The sequence below is a fragment of the Babylonia areolata genome, chromosome 25, assembly GCF_041734735.1.
Source record: "Babylonia areolata isolate BAREFJ2019XMU chromosome 25, ASM4173473v1, whole genome shotgun sequence".
Classification (NCBI taxonomy): Eukaryota; Metazoa; Mollusca; class Gastropoda; order Neogastropoda; family Buccinidae; genus Babylonia; species Babylonia areolata.
The window spans coordinates 10,218,471-10,240,970 of record NC_134900.1 but is presented as its reverse complement, the minus strand read 5'-3'; the positions used below and the strand labels follow the sequence as shown (position 1 = coordinate 10,240,970).

General features: G+C 43.6%; 1 protein-coding gene across 4 annotated transcripts in view; it reads left to right on the top strand.

Moving 5' to 3' along the window:
- The window catches only part of LOC143299664 (protein Wnt-2b-like), a 134,392-nt gene that overhangs the window by 54,241 nt on the left and 57,651 nt on the right, over nucleotides 1-22,500 (top strand). The window contains exon 1 of one of the 4 annotated variants that reach the window (XM_076612986.1): nucleotides 22,465-22,500. This exon is cut by the window's right edge and continues 73 nt beyond it. The exons of the other annotated variants lie outside the window; for them this stretch is intronic. The gene's annotated coding sequence lies outside the window, so the exon portion shown is untranslated. Of the gene's footprint in view, nucleotides 1-22,464 lie in introns of those variants that run through there. 4 annotated transcript variants of the gene reach the window in all.

Genomic DNA, 22,500 nt, shown 5'->3' with positions numbered 1-22,500 from the left:
TCATTCAACGACGGGCGCAATAGCCGAGTGGTTAAAGCGTTGGACTTTCAATCTGAGGGTCTCGGGTTCGAATCTCGGTAACGGCGCCTGGTGGGTAAAGGGTGGAGATTTTTCCGATCTCCCAGGTCAACGTATGTGCAGACCTGCTAGTGCCTGAACCCCCTTCGTGTGTATACGCAAGCAGAAGATCACGTTAAAGAACCTGTAATCCCTGTCAGCGTTCGGTGGGTTATGGAAACAAGAACATACCCAGCATGCACACCCCCGAAAACGGAGTGCGGCTGCCTACATGGCGGGGTAAAAACGGTCATACACGAAAAATCACACTTGTGTAATATGCGAGTGAACGTGAGAGTTGCAGCCCACGAACGAAGAAGAAGAAGAGAAAAAAAAAAAGGAGGTTCATTCAACTTCGCTGTTGATCTATTCTCGATCTAATAACGACACGAAATATAATGTCCACGATATGAAAATGACTCGAGACTGGAGTTCATTTTGTGATTTGTTGTCCCGTTTGAAATAATTCTTGTAGATATCTCGCTGACTTCAGATTGAATCTCCCTTTCAGTTAGAAATGAACGCATATAACTTGAGTATGCCATTTAAAGGCGTCTTGCTATTTCTTGATCACAATGCTAACATCCATGTGTCGGTGTGTGTGTGTGTGTGTGTGTGTGTGTGTGTGTGTGCGTGCGTGCGTGCGTGAGTAAGTGTATAACTATGTGCGAGAGTGCATGTGTAGGTGCATGTGTACGTGTTTACGTGCGTTCAGTTCGTTCGTGCGTGCGTGCGTGCGTGCGTATGTATTTTAGCACTTGGGATATTGAGAGCGCCGCACCCTCCCCCCCCCCCCCCCCCCCCCCCCCCCCCCCCCCCCCCCCCCCTACCCCTTTTCTATAAAAAAAAATTAATTTCTATTTGTTTCTTCGTTCTTGAATGTGTTTGTCTTCTGTCTGCCGAGTGTTTTCCTTCTGTCTGGGTCTTTTCTCTTCTTTTCTTTCTTTCTCTCTTTTCTTTCTTTCTTTCTTTCCTGCCTTCCTTCTTTCCTGTCTGTCTTGTTTCTTTCTTTTTTCTTTTTTTTTATCTTCGTTGAAGAAACGCGTCACCATCAACATCCATTCCTTCATATCATTCCTCCAGAACTTCCCCCCCCCACCCACCCCAACCCCCACCCTGCCTCCCCCTCCCTACCCCCTTTCCTGCACCCTTCTGCTGAACCCCACCCCCTGCACCCACCACCATCCTCCATCCACCCCCCACCTACCTGTTCCATCAGATACGCTCCGTGACGGAAAGGCGATAGAAAGTGTCAATCAGAAACGGCAAAGGGAGCTAACCGGGCCAGACAGCTGACAAACTGCAAGGGGGGGGGGTGATGCATTGCCCCTTCTCACTTCACCATGCACAATCACCACCACCACCACCACCACCACCACCACCTCCTCTGTCCTCTCTTCCCCACCCCCTCCCCTTCTTACTAGTTTTCCTGATTTTACTCTCTTTTTTTGGTTTCTTTGTCGAGGTGGGGTTTTTTTTCTTTCTTTGTTGTTGTTGTTTCGCTGTCTCTGTTTCTGTCTGTCTGTCTGTTTTTGTATCTGATCTGTCTCTGTCAGCCTGTCTGTGTAAAGTTCCAAATTTTATCTGTTTGTGCCCCATCTTAGTTGTCTAAGTGTATTTCAAACTAACGACAATCGACAGTAAGCCGCCGCGTCCATACCCCGTCTGAGAACTGGTCTTTTTTTTTTTTTTTTTTTTTTGTCACATCAGATCTTTCATACTCCAGGTGGTTTATTGTTGAGTGATAGTTCAGCCATTCTCAAATGTCCGACTGGTCTTAATAGTTTAGAAATGCATAATATCATTCAAAACTTATGAAAGAATACAATCTCTCTCTCTCTCTCTCTCTCTCTCTCTCTCTCTCTCTCTCCCTCCCTCTCTCTCTCTCCCCCTCTCTCTCTCTCTCTCTCTCTTCCTCCCTCTCTCTCTCTCTCTCAAATGCGGCCCAAGGCCGATGTACAATAGATCATTCGAGTTCGATTTCCTTCTGGTACAAGCAAGTTTATTCAAAGATAGACTTATGTCGTGTCGTGTTACGGCAAAACAAAACTGGCATTCAAATTTGGAGAGAAACGAGGTATAAATATAGGTTAAAAAGGGTTAAAAGCCCGACGGCACTTTTTTGTTTTGTTTTGTTTTTGTTTTTTTGCGGTCACCAGGGCAAGTTGATTCACATCCACTGTGTCACGGGCTGGGCAGAGAAAGGCGGTGTCGAGCCCTCTCCTTCCGCCATTTTAAGAATAATAATAATAATAATAATAATAATAATAATAATAATAATAATAATAAATGATAATAATAATGATTAATAATAATAATAATAATTAAGAAGAAGAAGAAGAAGAATGATAATGGATACTTCTTGAGCGCTTTCCTCCTTGAAAGGGAGCTCAAAGCGCTTTAAAATAAACATAAAACACACACGCGCGCGCGCGCGCGCAATAACTTGCGAAAAGATTTGACGTACAAAAACATTTCTTAGTCTCACACACACACACACACACACACACACACACACACACACACACACACACACACACACACACGCACACACACACGCACACGCACGCACACGCGCGATGAGTCTGCATGGATTATAACATAACTGAATGTCATTGGAAAGGGATGGAAGGTCTACAGGCGAATCAGCGAAGGATTTGGGTTTTCACTCTCTCCATACGAACGGCGAAAGAGACGACGTTAACAGAGTTTCACCCCAATTACCATCATCAAAATATTGCAAGCGGAAGGCTCTTATACTGAAGGGGTGAATGTTGACAAAGAATACCACAATTCTGACGACGGAAGCTAAAGGTTGGGTCATTCAGACACCCACTGGACATCCGAGGGGTCTGTGTAGAGGAGAAGAGAGGACTGGCCGTACTGAGTGAGTTAACACGGGGAGCGAGTAGCCGCCGACGATTAATCCGGGAAGATGATCTGAGTTGTCGTGGGGGGGGGTTGTAGGTTTCAATGATTTTTCTCAAAATACTAAGCGGCAGCACACGAAATGGGAGTTGAAGGTAAGTAGTTGCGACTTTGTACTGAATGCGGGCAGAAATGGGTTAACCAGTAAAAGAGAATGCAGGAGATTTGAACCACCCACAACCGAAGGTCCGGGTACCCGTTCACACCTGGGTGGAGTGATGGCCTAGAGGTAACGCGTCCGCCTAGGAAGCGAGAGAGAATCTGAGCGCGCTGGTTCGAATCACGGTTCAGCCGTCGATATTTTCTCCCCCCTCCACTAGACCTTGAGTGGTGGTCTGGACGCTAGTCATTCGGATGAGACGATAAACCGAGGTCCCGTGTACAGCATGCACTTAGCGCACGTAAAAGAACCCACGGCAACAAAAGGGTTGTTCCTGGCAAAATTCTGTAGAAAAATCCACTTCGATAGGAAAAACAAATAAAAAAAAAACTGCACGCAGGAAAAAATACAAAAAAATAGGTGGCGCTGTAGTATAGCGACGCGCTCTCCCTGGGGAGAGCAGCCTGAATTTCACACAGAGAAATCTGTTGTGAAAAAAAAGGAATACAAATACAAATATAAATACAAATCTGTCGGTATAAAGTACGTACCTTTTCCAAAGGATACACCATCATGCCGAAACGGGGCATCGAACCCTGATCATGATCACTGATGAACTGACTCTTGATCCAGAAGTCCAACGATTAGTTAGTTAATTAACCGATATTGCCACGGTGTCTCTTGATGCAGATGGTGGTTGCGGTTGTTTTTTTGTTTGTTTGGTTTTTTTTTTGGTTTTTTTTAGTTCGATGCCCATGCAGCAGAGGAAGTAACCTTGTTCTTCATTCCAAAAATAGGAGGCACTGAAAATGCTTTGCAATTAATGATTCCCCGGCTCTCAAAGGTTGTTTGTTTGGTTTTTTTTAATTTTATCTCTTTTTTTTCTTTTTTGTATTTTGCATTTTTGTATTTCTTTTTATCACAACAGATTTCTCTGTGTGAAATTCGGGCTGCTCTCCCCAGGGAGAGCGCGTCGCTACACTACAGCGCCACCCACTTTTTTGTATTTTTTCTGCGTGCAGTTTTATTTGTTTTTCCTATTGAAGTGGATTTTGCTACAGAATTTTGCCAGGAACAACACTTTTGTTGCCGTGGGTTCTTTTACGTGCGCTAAGTGCATGCTGCACACCTGACCTCGGTTTATTGTCTCATCCGAATGACTAGCGTCCAGACCACCACTCAAGGTCTAGTGGAGGGGGAGAAAATATCGCCGGCTGAGCCGTGATTCGAACCAGCGCGCTCAGATTCTCTCGCTTCCTAGGCGGACGCGTTACATCTAGGCCATCACTCCACTTTATGAAGCATTCGAAACTGCCAATGGTAGTTCTCAAAATGTAATAAGCACAACTTTGTTTTTATTTAATGCCCGTCTTGTATTGTATTGTATTGTATTGTATTGTATTGTATTGTATTGTATTGTATTGTACTGTATTACTCTTTTTTGTCACAACAGATTTCCTTTTGTGAAATTCGGGCTGCTCTCCTCAGGGAGAGCACGTCGCTACACTGAGAGCACCACCCCTTTTTTTTCTTTTGTGTGTGTGTGTGTGTGTGTGTGTGTGTGTGTGTGTGTGTGTGTGTGTGTGTGTGTGTGTTGTTGTTGTTGTTGTTGTTGTTGTTTTTCCTGCCGCAGTTTTTTTTCTTTATTTTTCCTAGCGAAGTGGATTTATCTACTGAATTTTGCCAGGGACAACCCTTTCTGTTGCCGCAGTGGGTTCTTTCACGTGCGCTAAATGCATGCTGCACACGGGATCTCGGTTTATCGTCTCATCCGAATGACTAGCGTCCAGACCACCACTCAAGATCTGGTGGAGGGGGGGGGGAGAAAATACTGGCGACTGAGCTGGGATTTGAACCAGTGCGCTCAGATTCATCTTACTTCCTAGGCGGAAGTGTGCATGTGGTCGATATTTTGTTTTTCAGCTCTTTGTAGTCGGCCTGGCTTGTCAGCAACAACAGTAAAGACCCTCTTCTTCTCCACACATTCATCCATTCATTTTGCCCATCGCTCCTGGTGGAGCATAGGCCATCGACGACCCCTCGCCATCGCACTCTGTTCTGGGCTGTTCTGGCCATTCCAGTCCAGTTGGTCCCTTGCTGCTTCAGCTCTGCCTCGGTATCTCGCCTCCAGCTGTTGCGAGGCCGGCGTCTCTTCCTCTTTCCCTGCGGGTTCCAGGTCAGGGCTTGGCGTGTGATGCTGGACGCTGGCTTCCTGAGGGTGTGTCCGATCCAGCCCCACTTCCTCCGCAGTATCTGCTTGGCCACTGGTTCCTGTCCTCCTCCACACACATCTCTCTTTTTTTCTTCTTTTTTTTCTCTTCTTTTTCCCAGCTGCACGTGCCAACGTTTAGCATAGTAATTATTGTGTGCTCCGCTTACTTCCGGTCAGTCTCCAGAGAGGTCTGCCCCTCCCCAAGCACCTCACTAAAAAAAACTGCATATTCGTGTCGCGGCTCTCTGTCTCTGTCTGTCTCTGTCTGTCTCTGTCTGTCTCTCTGTCTCTCTCCCGGCACGTCTCCATTCCTGTCTATAAGATGTTCCCATCTATGAAGTCACGTACACATGCTCACGGCCAGAACAGAACAGACCAGAACAGAACAATGGAATGGAATAGAATAGAATAAGTATTTATTGTCAAGTGTATCAAGGTCTTAAAGAACATTTGGGAGGGTGCGGAGGGTGGGGTGGGGTCGCAGTACATAAAAAAAAGTGCAAACCTGAGTCGGAACTCATACACACAAACACAAATATATAAGGATTTAGACACGTGTGCATAATTATGCATATAAATGCCTGAGCATACGGCACGCTCACTCAAACTCACGCCCACCCACCCCCCGCCCAACACACACACACACACACACACACACACAACGCCCTTCAGACACAGCTGGTTGGGTCAGTAATGGGTGGGTTCTCTGTCTCTCTCCCGTTGGTCCGAGATGCGAAGTTGTTCTTTCGAACTGTATGCATAAAAAGGGATACAGTGGTACTTGATATCTAGCAATATCGTCGGACGGCCAGTTTCCACCCTGTAGAGATCTGATATTATGGGTGCCATCCCATAAACTTCTGATTAAACCCCGCCCTCTTCACAAAGAAAAAAAAACACACGACTGTATACGCATTTTCTAGGACACCCCTGAGAACAAACGAGCAGAAAAACGATCAGACAAAAAAAAAAAGGAAATAAAAAAAAGAAGAAAACAAATCAAATTCAGAGTCAAATTCAAAAACATTTTATTGATCCACATGGAAATTAACGAAGTTAAAACGAAAATAAAGAGAGACAGAACAGGTGAATGAATCGTCAAACAGAAAATACAGGAAAGAATGAAGCAACACACACACACACACACACACACACACACACACACACACACACACACACACACACACACACACACACACACACACACACACACAGATGAAATGAAAGGAAGCAAAAAGAGAATGAAATACAAACACCAAACAAGCAGGCTATGCTGCTACCCCTGATTGAGACAAAGGAACCCAACTTCAAGTATTAAAACTTGTTTTGCCCTGTCTCACTTAAGAGTGACGTTAACTCTCTCCATACGAACGGCGAAAGAGACGAAGTTAACAGCGTTTCACCCCAATTACCATCATCAAAATATTGCAAGAGGAAGGCTCTTAAACTGAAGAGGTGAATGTTGACAAAGATACCACAATTCTGACGACGGAAGCTAAAGGTTGGGTCATTCAGACACCCACTGGACATCCGAGGGGTCTGTGTAGAGGAGAAGAGAGGACTGGCCGTACTGAGTGAGTTAACTTTCTAAACTTCTTTTTCATTTCAGTGCTTCGCGCTTACATCGTTCATGTGCGTAGGGGTCACAGTAGCTATTTATTTATCGATATATTTTGGGTCGTTCTTAATTACAGTTTGTTGGTCACTGCAACAGGTCATGTAGGTACTGAAGTTAAGTTTTCTTTCTTTTTTTTATGGCCCCCAAACATCATCATCATCATCATCACACACATACACACACCCTCTCCAAATCCCCTCCCACACACCCACACACCCACACCTGTCTCCATCTCGATCCCATACTTCACACTCCTCCGATCTCCCGCCTCCCATATATATATATATATATACATATACACACATACACACACACACACACACACACACACATATATATATATATATATATATATATATATATATGCGTGTGTGTGTGTGTGTGTGTGTGTGTGTGTGTGTGTGTGTGTGTGTGTGTGTGTGTGTGTAAATTGACACAGGCGCCATCACAGTCTCGAATCCCACAGGTGCAAATCACAGCAAAACAACCAGGGAACCAGGTATCACCAACGCAAAAAGCACATCCAGCAACAAAAATCACAGCAAGCATATACAGATGGGAAACGAAAAATTCAGTGAGAAAAGTACAGCTTTTTTCTAACCCCCCACCCCTCACCCCTCTCCTTTCTTCCTCTCCAAGCAAAGCGTGAAACAAAGGGGGGGGGGGAGAGGATGGTCGTCGCCATACATAAGGCAGTGGACAAAACAGAGGGAGGGATCTTGGACAAACAAGCTGCCTCTTCTGAACGGTCCCAGACGGTACCTGGCCCCCCCCCCCCCACCTCCCCCAGCCCCAACCCCCCCCCCAGGCCCCACCCCCACCCCCCACCCCATTACCTACAAGCTCATGTTCCGGCACAGCTGAGGGGGCAGACACAACACCGTTTGCGGGACGTTGAATTAATTAACACAGCTCTTTAGCAATAGTATCACAAGCGTACGACACACCCAGGTCACCACAGACAGACTGGACAAGGGATTCGAAGTGGTTAGGAGCGCTGTGTGTATAGTACGTTTAGGTGTGAGGTGGAACCCCGATTTTTTAGAATTATCTTATTTCATTTCATTTCATTTTGTTTTGTTGATTTTTAGATTTATTTTATTTTATTTTGCTTTGTTTTGTTTTATCCAATTTATGTATTTTATTTTGTTCTGTTTTGTTTTATTTTTGTTGTTGTTGTTGTTAATTACTGGTTAGTCTTGAGATGAAACATCGAATACTATCATCATTATCATTATTATCATCATTATTTGGTACTTCTCAATTACTGGTTATTTTCTTTCATTTCATACAAATCTTTCTATTTCAAAGAGATGCACAGACTTTGGGCTCTAGCATTATAATTATCTTAATTATACATGAACGGAATATCTCCAGTACCGATAGTTTAAGATATATGTCAGATTTTTTTCTGGATGTATATTATCTTGTTCATATCATTATTGACAATATGAATATAATCAACTGTGCAAAAACATGTTAAGCCTGCAGTCCATGTCGTTTTCCCCACCCCGGCATTTTGCGGTCGAATTATGGACAGAGATAATGATTACACTGTTTTAAGAAGTTCATGACCCTTTGCTTAAACCAGCATTTACTAGACCAACATAATCACGATGGTAATAGTTGTTGCCAATACGATGGCATTTATGTTGCTTATGTTTGTTTGCTTGTGTACTTATTTTGTTAACTCTCTCCATACGAACGGCGAAAGAGACGACGTTAACAGCGTTTCACCCCAATTACCATCATCAAAATATTGCAAGCGGAAGGCTCTTATACTGAAGAAGTGAATGTTGACAAAGAATACCACAATTCTGACGACGGAAGCTAAAGGTTGGGTCATTCAGACACCCACTGGACACCCGAGGGGTCTGTGTAGAGGAGAAGAGAGGACTGGCCGTACTGAGTGAGTTAAGACTCATCACTCGTGGATATTGAGATACGCTTACAGCTGGGCCAACAGCACAGTGAGAGTTGTATGATCAATGGTTTCTCCACTGCAATTGGATGCATTCGCAGCTTAGTCTTTTGTGAAGGACTATGACTCTCAAACTAGGAGGCAATATTGCGCTGACTCTTATTGTTGAAGCCTTGGGGGCTAGCTGGCCTTTGGTGACCATCTCAGCGCCGACTGTCCTAAAGCTCTGTTGGCCGAGAGAGTTGGGATGTAACTTGGGCAAGACACCCTTCACTATAATCTCGCCCAGATAGTCGGGACAGGAAAACCTTCCTCTGATGTTGTGATTGCCCTAGTCGAACGCGACTGATTGTCATACATACATTATAATTATCGAAAAATACATACATCAGTTGGTTAATTAGTACATTTATTCATCAATATGATCACCGTTGTCGTCGCCGTCAACAAGAAGAATAAGAACGGCAACAGTCTTCTTCTTCTTCTTCTTCTTCTTCTTCTTCTTCTTCTCTTATCATTGCTTTTATCATCATCATCATCGTTATTACTATTATTATTATTATTATTATTATTATCTATTCGTTTCACATAAAACAAAAAACAAAGCCGCCATGGTTCACGTGTAATTCCTGCTTACCAACAAAGCGGAAAACACCAGGGTGGTTGGGGGGGGGGGGAGAGAGGGTTACCAGTACTAAAATGTTTCGATCCCAATGACAAATTCAACTCACCAATAGAAACACGAGTGTTTGTCGAACTGAAAGTTGCGTGCTGGAAACAAGAACTTTTCTATGTTTGGCAGCCCAAATCGATCGGCATTTCATTATTTTACGATCATAGCATAGGTCTGTCAATGCTTCTAACATTCACTGTCTACATCACGATTTTCATCAGTGCCTCGACAGATCGTAAGAAAATCACCAACTACATGCTCGGGTTTACTAATGCACTCGATAATCATTCATGACGAGTCCAGTTTTTACGACAAATAATATTCGGCGGATCGGACATGAATTTCGACCATGGCAGGGTCTTCACCGTGACTCAGGTCAGGATGACCTGAGGTATGTACTCAACTGAAGTACTGAGTTGAATATTGTAGCCTGTTCGAGCCTCTCTCAACACTATGAAAAAAAATTCCTCACGAACGTGCACGCAAAAAAAAATAAAAAAATAAACAAAATAAACCAAAAAAACAAACAAACAAACAAAAAACAAGCAAACAAAGACAACAACAACAACAAAATCAAACCAAAACAAACAAACAAACAAACAACCGTAATCATTGAACACACACGCTGCCAGTGTATCTCTCAAACCGACTGTGGAAGTGTTCTAGGAACGGAATGGAAAAGGACACCAGCACCAAAAAAAAAATAAATAAATAAATAAATAAAAATTCAAAACGTGCATGCGTGGCGCAAGCTGAGATAAAATGTTTAACTTACACAGTACGGCCAGTCCTCTCTTCTCCTCTACACAGACCCCTCGGATGTCCAGTGCCGGGGTGTCTCAATGACCCAACCTTTAGCTTCCGTCGTCAGAATTGTGGTATTCTTTGTCAACATTCACTTCTTCAGTATAAGAGCGTTCCGCTTGCAATATTTTGATGATGGTAATTGGGGTGAAACGCTGTTAACGTCGTCTCTTTCGCCGTTCGTATGGAAAGAGTTAACCCAGTTTGGCAAAATCCAAGAGCATCTGCTGATTTTGATAAACCACTCGTGGACATTATGCAATAACTGATGAAGCCTATGTACAAATCATTCTCTGAATAAAAGTTAGCGGCCTCTTTGCCTCCTTTCAATACTATAGAATTGCCGCGAACAATCGCACGAGCTTGTTAATGGATATTTATATATATATATAATTAATGTCTACGCTACAGTATTTTCCGAAAAAGACCACTTGGGGGAGTGTAGATACTTAAAAAAAATTCACACTGAGCACAAAACACAATAGCCTTTTTTTTTTTTTTGTCTCGAATCCTATTGTAAATAGTGATGTATTAGATTAGTGAGATCTGTTTCAAAATCAACAAAACAACAACAACAACAAAAAAAAAAAAAAAAAAAAAAAAAAAAACCACCAGCATACGAGTATCTCTCTTATAATGTTCATATTAGTGTCCTATTGGCAAAAAAAAATCACTGCTTCTGAGAGTTGAGTTACGTGTTGATCAATGTAACTTTCATACTTAGCAAAATAAGTTCATATTTGAACTTTAAAAAACCAAATCTATTAATCAATGTATCAGTATGTCAGATAAAAATGCGAAGTATTGTGGATAGAAAAAATAAAATACATATTCTGTCATGTCCTCTTTTATCAAAAAAAAAAAAAGAAAAGAAAAAACAAGAGAGACTAGTTTTCTTTCAACACTTCAAACAGTATCGTTTTCACAAATTCTGTGGGCTTTCACTCCTTCTATCTCTGCTGCCTGAAAAAAAGACTGTGGCAGGGAGTGAGCTGAAAGCTGATGGGGGGGGGGGGGGGGGGTAGGGGGTAGGGATGGCGGTGTTGGAATATACAGTATAAGATTTTTCTTTCTTTCTTTCTTTCTTTCTTTCTTTCTTTTCTTTCTTTCCTTCTTTCTTTCCTTTCTTCTCTTTGACTCAATCAGGAACCCCAACCCCTCCCCCCCATCTCCCACCCGTGCTTTTTTAATAATAATAATAATAATGATAATAATAATAATAATAATAATAATAATAATAATAATAATGATGATGATGATGGATACTTATATAGCACACTATCCAGAAATCTGCTCCAGGTGCTTTACAAAAACGCTTTTGTTAACATAAAACATTACATTACATCAATGTTACATACACACACACCAAAATGTGACTACACACACACACACACACACACACACACACACACACACACACACACACACACACACACACACACACACACACACACACACACACACACTGCATACATACATTTTAACATACATGTGTATCGAACAGCTACCCTAACACTTACGCATACATAGGCAGGCACAAACTTACATAAACACACGCACACACAATACACATTCATATACATGCATGTAGTTATGTACACATACATATGTATACACACATAGTCAAGCACAGCTAACGCAAAGGAAGTGGACCTGCCACAATTGAACTTATTGCTGAGGGAAAAGGTGAGTTTTGAGACGAGATTTAAAAGATGCGAGGGAATCAGAATGACGGATGTTATCAGGGAGCTTGTTCCACGTCTTTGGCGATTGAAAAGAAAACGATCTGTGTCCATAGGTCTTACTTCTGACGTGAGGTATCCTGAGAAGTCGAGTATCAGAGGAAGAACGGAGCTGGCGAGACGGGGTGTAGATATGGAGGAGTTCAGAAAGATACTTGGGGCCAGATCCGTTGACTGCAGAAAAGGTCAGAGTGGATAGCTTATAGTCTATTCGATCAGAAACAGGCAACCAGTGGAGAGACTGAAGGAGAGGAGAAACATGGTCGAATTTAGAAGCTCTTCAAACGAGTCTGGCAGCGTTATTCTGAATTCGTTGGAGTCTGTCTAACAGATATTTGGGAAGGCCGGCCAAAAGAGAGTTGCAGTAATCCAATCTTGAGAGAACCAGAGAGCATACAAGTGTCTTGGTTGCATCGGTTGAGAGATAGTAGATAGTGCTTTTTTGTATGAAGAATTCTGTCTTTCGTTACGTTTTTCACACACACACACACACACACACACACACACACACACACACACACACACACACACACACACACACGATCCCCTCTCCACCCACCAACACCCCCCCTCCCCTCCTCCCCTCCCATCCCCCCCTTTCCCACCCACCCCCCCACGCGCCCCCCCCCCCCCCACACACACACACACATCACATTATCTGTCACCACATGTAGAGGGCCCCTAAGGTGTGACGTTGCCGTGACGGGCGAAAGGTGCGGGATGACCCCAGCTTGACCAATGGAGCTTGTTGGTCCTTACTGCGCTGATGACCACCAGGGAGGTCAAGCCCACCAACCCAGTCAGCTGACCGACATATACTTGTTTCGTCGCAGTCAATGTTTTCTTTTTATTCACCCCTCTTTTTTTCTTACTTCCTTCCTTTCTTTCTTTCTTTCTTTCTTCCTTCCTTTCTTTCTTTCTTTCTTTTTTTTCTCTTTGCGATGGAGAGAGCTAAAGGGGTCGTAGGTAGGGATGGGGTTGATGGGTTCGTTTTTTGTTTTTAGTGTGTGTGTGTGTGTGTGTGTGTGTGTGTGTGTGTGTGTGTGTGTGTGTGTGTGTGTGTGTGTGTGTGTGTGTGTCTGTGTGTCTGTGCCAACAGAATCTGGAAAAGAATATTTAACAAAAAGTACAGCCATATTGAGGGGGGGGGGGGAGGTTTGGGGGGGGGGGGGAGGGGGGAGTTCAGTCATAGTCATATGAATAAACCTTGAACATGCCTCTGATGTTGATCATTCTCCCAGTTCTGTCGACTGAGGATTATTTATTATTTAAAAAAAAAAAAAAGAAAAAAAAGCTAAACCAAACATAGAAATAATCATACACAATAAACAAACACAATTACATGATAACAGATTTACAAACAAAAAAAAAAGAAAAAATGGACAAGAAAATGCAAGTCAGAACCTCACACGTCCCAAGCGCAAAAAAAAAAAAAAAAAAAAAAGGAATACGTTTAAGTAAGTACTTACTTATCAAGTCCAGAAGAACACAACAAAAACAACAACAACAACACCAACAACAAAATTCAAGACCTAGAAAAATATAGGTGAATGAACCTGCAAGACATGGAATGAAAAAAAGGAAAGGAACAAGCCAGAAGCACAGAGAGAGAGAGAGAGAGAGAGAGTTTCAGTTTCAGTTTCAGTAGCTCAAGGAGGTGTGACCACTGCGTTCGGACAAATCCATATACGCTACACCACATCTGCCAAGCAGATGCCTGACCAGCAGCATAACCCAACGCGCTTAGTCAGGCCTTGAGAAAAAAGAGAGAGGGAGAGAGAGACTGAAGACTGAAGACTGAAGATGTTTTATTCATAAAGGCCATAGCCCCTTAGAAGGGGGATAAACATGAAAGTCGCGTACAAATACACAGAACGTTCAAGATGTTACGAAGGCACTTCGACGTTTAAACGCTTTACACAGATAAAGAGTGAATTATTTAACAAGACTTTCGTTTGTAGATGACATTAACAAGACGAGTTTGAATAAACAAGGTTGTCTGAAATATTTTTCTGGAATTAATTGTTCTCTGATATCTCTCAATTCTGCACAATCTAGCACAAAATGGACTTCATCTTCCTTTGACTTTTTGCATAACGGACAAATAGTATCAGAAATGTTAGACTGTCTGTAACGATATCGATGGACAAACAATTCAGAAACGCCAAATCTAAATTTGGTCATTACATGCTTCAGATGCCTGTCAACATTCATAGACATATAAGTTGGAAAACTATGTTGGTTATTGATAAGTCGATAAATCTCAAATCTGTCACTGCCTTGGATATGTGAATTCCAGTTTTGCCATCTGCTGTCTGAGAGAGAGAGAGAGAGAGAGAGAGAGAGAGAGAGAGAGAGAGAGAGAGAGAGAGAGAGAAGAGGAACTTTCTTGCACATAATTTCCAGAAGGTGGTGACAATAAGTATGTCCTTCTGAAAGAGCCCCCCGCGTCCTCTATGGGGGAGGGGATGGGAGGGAGGGGGGGGGGGTACCCGGTGGCAGGAATTGGGAATGGATATGGGTGGAGGGGTATCTTTTTTTCTTTTTTTTCTTTTTTCTTCTTTTTTTTTTTTTTTTTTTTTTTTAATGCCTCCCGGACTTTCTTGGCTCGACCACCGTTTTTATTTTGTATATATATATATAAATTCATTGTGACAATTCAGAACAGATGTGGGGAATTTGTTTGGGTTTTTTTGTGTTTTTTTTTATCTGAATACATTGAACATTAAGAACAACAGATGCAAGTCATTATACGTATATATAGTCCATTAGACAATCAACTCAAGACAATAATCAAGACCAAAAATATAACCTTGTGTACAAGGGAAAAAAATAATTTAAAAAATAATAAAATAATAAAATAGATAAAATAAAATAAATTAAATAAAAAAAAATTAAAATAAAAATAAAAAAATAAAAAAATAAAAATAATCAAGACCAATATCCGGCATTCCATAACTAGGTCACTGTAATCAATAGCAAGGTGAAGGGGAATGTGAAACATCACAATGATGCACAAACAAAATGAATGAGCAACTGTCTTTAATGGATGACACTGAATCTTAATGAGAGAGGGAAGAAGAAGAAGAAGATGATGAAGAAGAAGAGGAAAAAAAAGACCTTGCATTTGGAATGAACTTCCTCTTTCGCTTCGTCGGGTCTCCGCACTCAACTCTTTCAAGTCTGGCCTTAAAACCCACCTCTTCACAAGACAGCCTCCCTCCCCTGCCTCTTCCTTGTCTTCAGTTTCTTTCAGTTTTAGAGTTAGACATGCGTGTGAATGACTGGTGCGAAAGCGCTCAGATTTGTGTCTGCACAAGATTCAGTGCTATATAAATACTATCATTATTATCTATTATTATTATTATTATTATTATGAATCAGCAGTGTTGAAAGCAAGGCGTGGATATTCACTCCCCCCCCCCCCCCCAGTCACACAGAGGAGAGTGGGGGAGGGTGGGGGGAGGAGAGAGGGAGGGGGTGGGGTGAATGTGGATACTGCCGTAAAAAAATGTATATACCATTTCTCAACCCGATCGTTTGGAAAAGAACATTTCAATTTGTTCTTTTCGTTTTCTTCGTAATCATTTTGATTTTCTTCTTCTTCTTTCTTTCGGTTGATGTCTTTAAGAGATCTGTGTCGTTCTCTTCCTCCTCCACAGCCCGCCCTTTGTTATAATAATAATAATAATAATAATAATAATAATAATGATGATGATGATGATAATAATATAAAAAAATATTATAATAATAATAATAAGAAGAAGAAGAAGAAGAAGAAGTAGTAGTAGTAGTAGTAGCAGTAGTAGTAGTAGTAGTCACGTACCTATTTGGTTGTTCTTAATCTTTTCAAATGTCTTTTTAATCATATTCTAATGACCGAAATGTTGTTTAGTTGTTACTTACGATTGTTTTTCTCCACAAATATATATATATATATATATATATATGTGTGTGTGTGTGTGTGTGTGTGTGTGTGTGTGTGTGTGTGTGTGTGTGTGTGTGTGTGCGTGTGTGTGTGTGTGAGTGTGTTAGGGAGAAGGGGAAGCAGGTGCTGGTAAGCAACATTTATTATTCATCATGAAACTCACTTTGGAATAATGCTTTTAATAAACAAAAAACCAAACGATTTTCAACTAACCAATAGATAAGCAATAGATAAATAATACATGAATAGCAAATGAATACAGAATGAAGAAAATTAAAACCAACTTTAAAAAAAAAAGAAAAAAGATAGAGACAGCAACTGGAGTCAGTTTGAATTGCAGCAGATTCTATATTTTTTTTTTGTTCACTTAATCCGCCCCCCCCCCCCCCCCCCAACCCCCGCACCCTCTGCCCCCCCCCCTCTCTCTCTCTCTCTCTCTCTCTCTCTCTCTCTCTCTGTGGCCATATGGTAGTTGAGAAATCCACCCCTCCCACTCTCACTCCCTGTCTGGTTGAACCTCCTATCACCTCACTCCCACCCCAATCCACCCATACCCCTACCACATCCCCCACACCCCACACCCCCCCACCCCCACCCCCCCCCCCCCAAAAAAAAAAAGAAGAGAAAACTAAAATTCTTCCCCACCCCCACCCCCACCCCCACTCCCCTTCCACCCCTTCCACCACACCCTGCTTGGCTCCCGCCTCCCCCCCCCATCCACCACCACCACCCACCAACCTCCACCCCCCACCATACTCCACCCCCTCTCCCCTCTCCCGTCGCCCCCCCCACCCCCTCACCTCCTCCCTCCATCCCTCCCTGCCTTTTCTTCTTTTTTTTTTTTTTTTTTCTTTTTCTTTCTTCCTTTCAGCCTGTTCCTCCTCCTCCTCCTCCTCTGAATGTGTGTGGAGAGCGATGATTTATCCCGGACTCTCTGTTTGGAACAACACCAGCTCGGGCACGTGCCCCCCTGAGATCGGCTTGCAAGCAAGTCTGCAAGCAAGCAAGGCAGCAAGTATAGTTAGTAGCAAGCCAGTGAAGGCGGCGGGGGCATCTTCTCTTCCTTAGTTGTTCGCCACCGCCCGACCGACCGACCGACCGACCGACCCCGACCCCGGACCAGAAGGCATGGCACACTGAGGATGGCAACTAGGCAACAGCGACGGGCGGCACAGGAACCAGGCACATGCCTCGAGTGGTGGTGGTGGTGGTGGTGTTGTTGGCGGTGGTGGTGGGCCCGAGCGATTGGCAGGCGATGAGAACTTGGTCGCATTCCACCTCGTACCCCCTCCTCCTCCTCCTCCCCACGCCCCTCCCCCTCCACACCTCCTCCTCCTCCTCCTCTGAGTCCTCCCTTTCCTCCTCTTCTTTCTCTTGGTTCCCTCCCCCCCCCAACCCCCCACCCCCCACAATCCCCCCACACAGAAGAGATCCCCGGCCCATCCACACACACACACACACACACACACACACACACACACACACTCACCTTCCCTTATTACATACACCTTATGCACCTTTTCCTCCTCCTCCTCACCTCTCCCTCCTCCCCTCCCCCTACCCCCCACCCCTCCACAACCCCAGCCCACCCACCTTATTTCTTTTTATTTGCAACTTCTTTCCTCTCTATTTTTTTTTGTTTTTTTTGTTTTTTTGTTTTTTGTTTTTGTTTCCCCCCCCCCCTTTTTTTTTAATGTAGCTTTAAGCAAGGAAAACAAAAGTGGGGTGTGGGAGAGTTGGGGGTGGGGGTGGGGGGCAGTGGGGGTGTGGGGGGGGGGGGGCGTCGGTTTATGACGGGTGCCTCGCACCGCATCCACCAACTCCCAACACACTACTGCTACTCCTCCTCCTCCTCCTCCTCCTCCTCCTCACACCACTGATCACTGCAGAGGTGTTTTTTCTGGGGTTTTTTGTTTGTTTTTTCTCTTTTTCTTCAGTTTTATATATATATATATAGGTTGGAAGGCGTGGCCGACAGAAGCGTTACGCTCCTCCTCATTCCTACCCGAAAACACACAGACACACACACACACACACACACACACACACACACACACACAAGGCAGGCGTGTAGAGTGGAAGGGGCTGGCTTTCTTCTTCTGCTTCTGCTTTTTTTTTTTTTCTTTTTTTTCTTCCCCACCCCCTAACCCCCCACCCTATAGCTATAGCCCCTCCCAGTAGTAGTAGTCTGCTTGTTGATCGCTTCCTTCGCTGAATTCACTCTCCTTGCTTGCCCCTCCTCCTCCTCCTCCCCTCCCCTCCCCCCACCCAGTCTCGCTCCTCCCCTCCCTCCCCCCCCATCCCCTACCCTCTCCTTCTCCGGTTCACCTTCCGCCCCACTCGCACACCCCCACCCACACACACACACACACACACACACACACACCCCGCCTTCCGTTCCCCGTCTTACCAGCCCCCGCCGTACACACACACACACACACACACACACACACACACACACACACACACACCTGAGAGTTCTCTGTCTCGTAAATCCACTACCATCATCTTCTAGTTGTCGTTACGTGGCACCAGTCAGGATACAGTACTTAGTAGTTGGTCCGAATCAAACCGTGTTTTGTTTGTTTTGTGGTATTTTTTTTCGGGGGAGGGGGAGGGAAGGGGGATGTTAGTAGAAGTGGTGATGGTGGTGGTGGTGGTGGTGGTCGTAGCAGTGGTGGTGGTGGTAGTGGGGGGAAGTCTGGGAGGTTTGGGGTTTTTTTGTTGTTGTTTTTTTCTTCCTCTTCCTCCTCCCCCCCCCCCTCCCACCTCCCCCCAAACCTCTGGATGTTCAAGTCCATTGATTTTTGTTGTTGTTGTTGTTGTTGTTGTTTGGGGGTTTTTTTGGTCGTTTTTTTTCTGTCGGATTTTTTCCCTTCTCTCTCTCTCTCTCTCTCTCTCTCTCTCTCTCCCGCCAGACGAGTGTTGGTCTCTGTGTCGATGGGTTCTGCCCGCGGCGGGGTGTCAGTGTTGGTGTTTTCTCTCTGAACGCTCAGGTGTGTGCGAAGTGTGAGTGTGTCCTCTCTCTCTCTCTCTCTCTCTCTCTCTCTCTCTCTCTTCCTCTCTCTCTGTCAGGTTTCTCTCGCTCTCACTTCCCGGCTTCCGTAGTTCCCCTCACCCACCCCCACCCCAACCAAACCCCCATCCGCACCCCCACCCCCAACCCCTTCGCGTTCTTCCAGACTGTGTGTGTGTGTGTGTGTTGTGCCGTCGCCGTGATATGAGAGTCACCCAGTCAGTCAGTCAGTCAGTCAGTCAAGTGTCAGAGAATCCCCGCTTACCCTACTCCCCCCCCCCCCCGACCCTCCCCAACCCTCCCCAACCCCCCCACAACCCCTACCCTACACCTACCTCCTGTCTGTGTGTGTGTGTGTGTGTGTGTGTGTGTGTGTGACCAAGGAGGGTTTTGGAAAACCCGAGTGGGCCAATTTGGATCACACGTTGGCGTGAGTTGGCTTCAGACTGCCGACTGACGGGGGCAGGCTGGTTCCGTGTTTATTCACGGGCCCCATCATCAGGGGGACAACGTTCACTTGAGTAGTTTTTTCCCGGTTTCCATGCTGGGGTGTAACCATCACAAGAGCTGAACTACGCTTTATAGATATATATATATAAAAAAAATTTTAAAGAAGAAGAAAATAAAAGGAAAAGGGAAAGGGAAAAAAAAGGAGCTGATTTGGAAAAAGAGAGAGAGAGAGAAAAAAAAAAGAGCTTATTTGGATTTACAACAAGGTTCAAGACGACGTTCGACAGATACTGATGCTGAACAACGTATGCCTTTCTTCTTGTCTAGCGTCGCTGAGGGATGCTGTAAAAACAAATAATTTTCATTTTGTTGATTTTATTTCTTTCTTTTTTTCTTTCTTTTTTTATTCATTTATTTTGAATGAACGTGCACTCAGTTTTATCGACCTGACTGATCAAAAGAGTTTGTTACCAAAAGCTGTGACTAAAAAAACGAGATCCCGGTTTCTATTGCGACTCAACAGGTTGTTTTAAAGTAAGAAAAGCAGAAGAAGAAAAAAAACAAGAAAGAAAGAAAGAAGGGGGGAAAAAAATAAATGTAGTTGTCCTACAGTCTTTCTCGAGATATACATTTGAACCAAAAAAAAAATTTAAACTGTTTTCTTCTTTATGTTCTTTTCTCAGTCACGAACCCCGCCACGCAAGAAGAGCAAGCGGCTGTTCATGAAAGGTGTGATTTATCTATTCCATTAGTTTTTGGCACTTTTGACTCACCGTAGACTTAATTATCTTTTTCTTCACTTTTTATAGAAAAAAATAATCTGAGTACGTGGAAGCTGGTATACCGTTGAATCTATAATAAAAGAAACTTAAAAAAAAAAAATTAACATTGCATGTAAAACACTGGAGAAAAGATTTTTTTTTTAATTCAAATTTTTTTAACACATTCCCAGTGGTGGATCCCTTGTTAGACGTTGAACGGACATTGTAGCTGACAACTGGATTCTGATGATCCATCATCTTCGTTCGTAGCTTCATACTGCAGCCGTTTATCCGTGGAACCCTGACGTGGTGTCAGTGGAACCCAGACGTCAGTGTGTGGAACCCAGACGTCAGTGTGTAGAACCCTGCGGCGGTGTGGAACCGTCTACCCACGTGACGGGACTGTCGGAAGTGGAGAAGGAATACTGATTCACAGCCTCGCCCGTGTCATTGTCGGAACCGCTTGTCAGTCTTGTTGCGGTGAATTAGTTTACCTGTCGTGTTGATCTCAGCTTTTCTGGCACTTTTTTTTTTTTTTTTTTTTTTTGTTTGTCTGTTTTTTTTGTTTTTTTTGTTTTTTGAGGTTTTTGGGGGGTTTTTGTTGTTGGTTTTGTTTTGTTTTTTTTGTTTTGTTTTTTTGTTTGTTTGCTATTTTACATGTCTCGTGTACTTTGAGAAAGATTCTAGATAACGTACTAGGTTTTATACTTACTATCTGACTTTCGAACTTTGTCAGTGGTGGAGCAACCTTTTTTCTTTCTTTCTTTGTGTGTGTGTGTGTGTGTGTGTGTGTGTGTGTGTGTGTGTGTGTGTGTGTGTGTCACAAATGGCAAAATTTTTATTTTATTTTTTTTTAATTTTTTTAAAAATGAATAGGCGTTCGAGGACTGTGTGATGTTGCCACCAACCCCACACTTCATGTGACGACAGACTCCCGTCCAACAACCAGGGAAGAGGTGGAGAAATCGATGTGCTGTGATGCTCAGGCCATTTGTCACTAGTTAAGACCAAATAATGGACACAAGAACACAACATCGGGGCATCGTCTGCCATCGTTAAAAAGCTTGATATGAAAAATAAATAGATAAATAAATAAATGAATAAATGTTCACAGACTGTATTTCAAGAAACACTGGGATTTTGTTGAGAACTTCCACAAACTACAAGTCACAACATCGGGGCATGGTCTACCATCGTTAAAATCTTGATATGAAAAATAAATAGTTAAATAAATAAATAAATGTTCACAGACTGTATTTCAAGAAACACTGGGATTTTGTTGAGAACTTCCAAACTACACGTCAACTTTTGTAGTGTAACAAACAACATTTCTTTCGATGATTGAATGAGACAGTGTGTGTCTCAAAAGTGACACTGAATATCGGTAGCTGAAAGGGGTGAAACATTTGTCGGAGTGACTAAAAGTCATAACCAGGAACTTTTGGAAGTGACGAGCCAGACAGCAAAGAAAGGACAATTCTGAGAACACTCAGGATCTACTGTTGACCGTTATGGGACATCCTGACGTCATAGGACAGAAATTTCGGGCGGCACGCCGTGCAGAAAATCCCTGCTGACGATTTCAACGAACCTCGGGGGGGTTTCTCACAGTTTAAACAGTGAAGTTATATTGAATCACATAATACAACAACTTCCAACACAACATGGCCCCTGGTTAAAAGATGACGTCATCCTCAATCACAGCTTACGCAAGGAAGGGAGGTTACACGTAACAAAGAACTCTCAACGAACATTCTCTAGAAAGAAAAAAGAGAGAGAGAGAGAGAGAAAAAAAATCAACAACACACACGCAAAATCAACTAATTCTTTTCACTGATTATCGACTCACAGTCAATAAAAAAAAAATAAATAAATAAATAAAAAACACAAAAACAAAAACCCACTAACAAACCCACTTGCCATCCCAAGATGAATCCAGCAACTCCCCAACAAAGACAATCTGTGACAACATCGATAACACCCAAGAAGGATACCCAGCCCACAACCACCACCACCACCATCACCACCACGACCATCACCTCAACCACCATGATCCCCAAAGAAGAAGAAGAAGAAGACTCCCGCTCCCCCGCATCAGGAGATGGAGGTGTCGGTGTCGGTGTTGGTGGTGCTGGTGCTGGTGGTGGTTGGAACTTCCCCCCCATGGTGACAGTTCCCCAGGGCCGGGGACTGGGTCAGGGTCAGGGTCAGGGTCAGGGTAGGGGTGGGGGTGGGGGTGGGAGTCGGAGTGGGGGTCGGAGACTGGTTGTGCACCGCGGACTCTGGGTGA